This window comes from Mastomys coucha, unplaced genomic scaffold (genome assembly GCF_008632895.1).
Source record: "Mastomys coucha isolate ucsf_1 unplaced genomic scaffold, UCSF_Mcou_1 pScaffold23, whole genome shotgun sequence".
NCBI classification, from domain to species: Eukaryota; Metazoa; Chordata; class Mammalia; order Rodentia; family Muridae; genus Mastomys; species Mastomys coucha.
Genome location: NW_022196906.1, coordinates 116470442 through 116475635, shown reverse-complemented (window position 1 = coordinate 116475635; position 5194 = coordinate 116470442). Strand labels below are relative to the sequence as shown.

General features: G+C 44.0%; 1 protein-coding gene across 8 annotated transcripts in view; it reads left to right on the top strand.

Annotated features, from left to right (window-relative positions):
• Positions 1-315: 315 nt before the first annotated feature.
• The window catches only part of Ano10 (anoctamin 10), a 138041-nt gene continuing 133162 nt past the window's right edge, over positions 316-5194 (top strand). For 3 of the 8 annotated variants that reach the window (XM_031344134.1, XM_031344136.1, XM_031344126.1), the window contains exons 1-4: positions 316-365; positions 1480-1910; positions 2902-3181; positions 3745-4127. The gene's annotated coding sequence lies outside the window, so the exon portion shown is untranslated. The remainder of the gene's footprint in view (positions 366-1479; positions 1911-2901; positions 3182-3744; positions 4128-5194) is intronic. The other 5 variants (XM_031344130.1, XM_031344131.1, XM_031344129.1 and 2 more) reach the window with 5 other exon arrangements.

Genomic DNA, 5194 nt, shown 5'->3' with positions numbered 1-5194 from the left:
CGTCTTTCCCCAGCAGCATTCTTCCCACCAGAACGTTTTCAAAAGGTTTTTCAATTGCCACATTACAATGGTAGTTGTGATGGTTTGTACATGTTTGGCTCAGGGTGTGGCACTATTTGGAGGTGTGGCCTTGTAAGAGTGGGTATGGACCTGTTGAAGTAGGTGTGGCCCTCTTGAAGTGGGTGTGGCCTTGTTGGAGTAGGTGTGTCACTGTGGTGTGGGCTTTATGACCCTCATCCTAGCTTCCTGGAAGTCAGTATTTTGCTAGCAGCCTTCAGATGAAGATGTAGAACTCTCAGCTCCTCCTGCATCATGCCTGCCTGGATGTTCTTGCCTTGATGATAATGGACTGAACTTCTGAACTTGTAAGCCAGCCTCAATTAAATGTTGTCTTTTATAAAACTTACCTTGGTCATGTGTCTCTTCACAGCAGTAAAAAAACCCTAACTAAGATGGGGCAGGGGGTATGTGTTTATGTTCTAGTTTGCTTTCTGTTACTGTAATAAATAGCATGACCAAAAGGAACTTTCAGATGACTTTATTTCAATGGATATTATCAAGGGAAACCAAGGCAGGAACTGGAAGTTGAGAGTATGGAGGAAATCTGCTCAACAATTTGGTTCTTCTGGTTTACTTGGGTGCCTTTCTTATATATCCCAAGCCCACCTGCCCAGGGATGGTGCCATCCACAGTGGTCATAGTCCTCCTATATCAATCACCAGTTAAGAAAATTCTCCACAGGTGTGCCCATGGGGCCAATCCAATGGAAGCAAATCTTTGATAGAGGTTCCTTCTCAGGCCTGCCACGTTACAGCCAAGATTAGCTATCCTGCCCAAATGCCACAGTAAATGCTGGAGGTCAAAGGACAGCATTTCTTTGTGTCGCCAAAGCTTTCTCCAGTGGCTCACCTTCAGGTGCAGTCCAGGAATGTCTATAGGTCCCTGTAAATTCTCCCTCCTGGTCACTCTACCTGTGCTCCGTTTTTCACTTCTACAAGCCCAGTTCTCAGCACAAAGCTTGCTTAGGCCAATGACAGAGCCATGAGCTCAACGAGCTCTGCCACCAGTAACAACATAAATGTCCTCTGTGGGAGCGGGGCTGCTGTTGCAAATAGCTCCTGTTCAAGAAAGCCCAGACACATCACATTGTACGTTTATGGAAAGCTGAGTTGCCTGTGTCTTCATCTCACACGGATTCTCGGCTTCTTTGAGAAGCGTGGCCTTGGGATCTAACATCAAACAAAACTCCTGTAAACCCTGAAAGGGTGTAAATGGAGCCTGCTGAGTCAGCTGCATTGCCTTGCGGCCTTGGTTTAAAATGCCAGTCTCTGACTCTCCCTTCCAAAAAACGGAGCTCTGGAATGTGGGCTGGACTTAGTACTTTTTCTAGCAAAGGGAAAAAGGCAGAGATGATGGTATGTGACTTGAGGATTAGCTGATTCAAAGCTGCTCTCTCTTCTCTCTCCTCTCCCTCTGCAGGCAGCTGGGGGCTATGTCATAGGCACCCTGTGGCCACTCAGCTGAGCTGTCTGTGGGAAATCAAAACCTCCTGCCAAGTCATGTGTGCCAGCCGCGTGGAATCAAACCATCGTGCCTTCTGCCACTGCAGGCTCCCGTGACCATCGGAGTGGGAAAGCATCAGCCTGAAGCACCAGGTGAAGCCATCCTCGGTCCTGGTTCTCTTAAACTCTGCAAGGCTATCATGTATGTGCTTTACCTAGGAGGACTTTGTTAAGCCCCAGGAAGTGTTGTGAAGAGACACTGCGCTCACCCTTCCACGTGGGGGCGCTGTCGTACAGCGGCACAGCCTAGGAATCCCTCCTCTTGCGGCAGAGGCGAAACACTTCCATCTGGGCCGCTCAAACTGGCACTCAGATCCACACATTATCAAGCTGTCACTGGACACTTGAGTTAAGTACTTTTACCTTCTTAAATATACAATTCAATTTTCATGAATAGTGAGATTTGTCACAATATCCCATTCATATTCCATCGAGCAGATTGAGTACCTCGCATGACATGTTAATTGCTTCGATTTTTGACAGCTAAAAATCACACAGTGGCATATGCTTTCAAAGGAGTACTTATGACTCAAAAATTTCCAATTTATATTCTTTTTTATTAGCATTGTATAAAAATATCACAAGCAAGCCTTCCCCTTAACTTTCTCAATTGTGATCAACAAAGGTTAACATTAAAAAAAAAACATGAGGTTTCCACACATAGCAGTTTCCTGCTGGTAAAAAAAGAGTGACTCTCAATTCATCCCCTCTGTTGTGGTGAGAACTGGAAGGTTGTGAATGAATACCTTGTGGTCCTGTTAGCCAAGGATTACTTAAATATTTCATTTTGAAGAAGAAACCGTTCTCATCAAGAATAGTTGAGAGCTTGAGTTCCAAAAGATACCCCATCAATAACTTTAAATGTATAATGTAATCAGGGTGAATGGCAACTCCCAGGTTTACCATCCCATGGTGCTGATTTTAGTTTTTTATTCTGTAATTTTTGTTGATACAAAGGATAAGAATCAGTAGGCGCAGGGGACAGCTGAGCTGGTTTGGTTCTGTCTCTTATCTCTGACACAGAGTGCTTCACGCTGGAGGAAACCACTCTGCCCAGTGCCCAGTGAGAATAAAATGCTGGACCTCTCACCTACCAGACAACCCTGGTTCTCTGGTTGCTCTCTGGGCGGGGCCCCTCTCAACACTGAACTGGTTTCAGGTTTGGGGGCTGGGGGGGGGGGTGAAGAACTCAGGGCAGGAACAACCAACTGTTCAGCGCACTTGGGGCTTTGGTTCAGATCTCAGGGAGGCTCAGGGAGGCAACGAACAGGTCCCAGTGAGGTTGCTCAAATGCTGTGTAGCTCACCTCACAGGCCTCCAGCTTCCTGCTCTCTTGCAGGAGGAGCATAGAAGATCAGCTTGCTGTTCACAACCCTGAGGAGCACCACCGGCTTAGCACCCACCTTGAGGTCTTCCCTTCCTCACCCCAGCCACAGGCTCCTCCCTGGGGCCTGCACACCGAGGGAGACCTTCCTCTTTCTAGAATGTATGTGTGTGCGACACAGACCCGACCCAAGACCAGACCCAATTAGTGGTGTGATGATTGTCATTGAGTGGTCATCAGCAGGGAATGAAGGAAATCTCAAAGGCTCTGACTGAAACAGACTGTAAGGAAAAAGGTGACAGATTTCCCTTTTCATGTCTTTTAATTTAAAAAAAAAAATCTGAGGCAGTTTATCAGTTACTTGTCCTGTTGCTGAGATAAAATTCCTCCCGCAAAACCAACTTAAATGGTGATCTGTCCAAGAACAGCATCAGCCTGTCACCCAGTCATACTGCCTGGCTACCGAACATTGTTCTGTGGTTAAATTATACATTTATATGTATATGATTGTAAAGCAACTTAAGAAACTTCTGCTCACAATTCAGGGTGGGATGTGACAGCGGCAGGAATGTAAGGCCCTGGTCACGTGGCACCCACACTGAGGAACAGAGGGAAATGAGCATTAGTGCTCAGCCCAATTTCTCCTTTTTATTCACCCGTGGGACATGCTCTCCCAGTTAGGCTGAGTCTTCCTACTTCAATTAATCTAATCTAGACAATCCCTCAAAGGTATGCCCAGGGTCTGTCTCCTGTGTGAGTTTAGATCCTGTCTGCCATTTCTTGAGTCCTTTCTATTTTTAATAAAACCTTAACTCTGCTTCCCACTGACTAGTCTTAAAATTATTTTCTGTTTCAAAGCCGCAGACCTCATTTTGCAGCACAGTTCCTAACAGAATCAGGGAAGTCTTCAGGCCGCTGAAGGTGATAGTGTGGAGCTGTGCATTTGTCCATGTCACAGCCAACAGGGTGAATATCAGAAGCCACCAAATCTCCTCGTGACCCCAGGGGCAATACCAGGAACCAACACAACCACAAAGCCTGTGATGACGTCCACCGGCAAAGTGGATGAGAGTCCTTTGTCTCTGACCCAGCTGCCTTTTGGCATCATCCACGAGGCTGAGACGGACTGACTTGTTAGCTCACAAGTGGATAATATTCAGAACCATGTGCAGGTCTTGGCCCTACTGATAATAGGCTCTGCGCATAGTTACCCATTGGGATTGAAACCCAGCAATGACCAGGTGGGTTTCTCCTCAGGTGTGCACTCTGATGACTCTGTCCCAAAAATGTATTAGACACACAGAAGTACAAAAAAGACTTGGTAGCCATTTAACCTGTCCCCTGCTAAAATGAGAAACTGAAAAGGCAACTAGAGCCAAATTGTGTCTGTCAGTCCACAGGTGTGAAGCAGCCCTTACACAGAGTTGCAGTCAAGACACAGAAGAACTAAAGTAGCATGTTTAGCCGGGTATTAAAAACAACTACATGATACAACTCCATCCTAACAAAGAGGTTTGCAGTCCACACTACAGGGAGAATGCAAAGAATTTACATTATTCCTTTCCACGCAGATGGAACAGATCTTTAAAATAGAAAAATAAGCTTCTGGGTTTTGTTAATCGATTTAAGTTTTATTGCATTATGATGAGAAAAGATACATAATTTCAGTTTATCTGAATTTGTTAACATTTAAAAACATATTTTAAGTAAATAGAATTGCATCACATTCTTCATTCTCTTTTGTATCCCACTCTTCCCAAAGACTCCCCCTTCGATACCTATAATACCTTTTGGTTTTTTCATTTTGTTGTATTCTTTAAAATTTATAAAATATGCTGGGCGGTGGTGGCGCACGCCTTTAATCCCAGCACTTGGGAGGCAGAGGCAGGTGGATTTCCAGGTTTGAGGCCAGCCTGGTCTACAAAGTGAGTTCCAGGACAGCCAGGGCTACAGAGAGAAACTCTGTCTCGAAAAACAAAAAAAAAAACAAAACAAAACAAAAAAAAATTATAAAATATTGTAACAATAAAAATGAGTACTATAAAAGTTGTTTGATATAAAACAGTCAAACAGTCTTATGTAGATGCTTGTCTACAGCAATACTGAAAATACATGTTTTTCTCAATATAAACTTTAAAAAACTCCAAACATATTAACTATATTTTAAAATTATACATCACTACTAGTTTTTTTAATGGGCATAAATAGATAAAGTCTTTTTGTTTGTTTGTTTTGTTTTGTTTTTAGTAGAGTTTAAAATTTTGGCTCTTACTGTGGTACAAGCCCAAAATAAGAACAATTTTTAGAC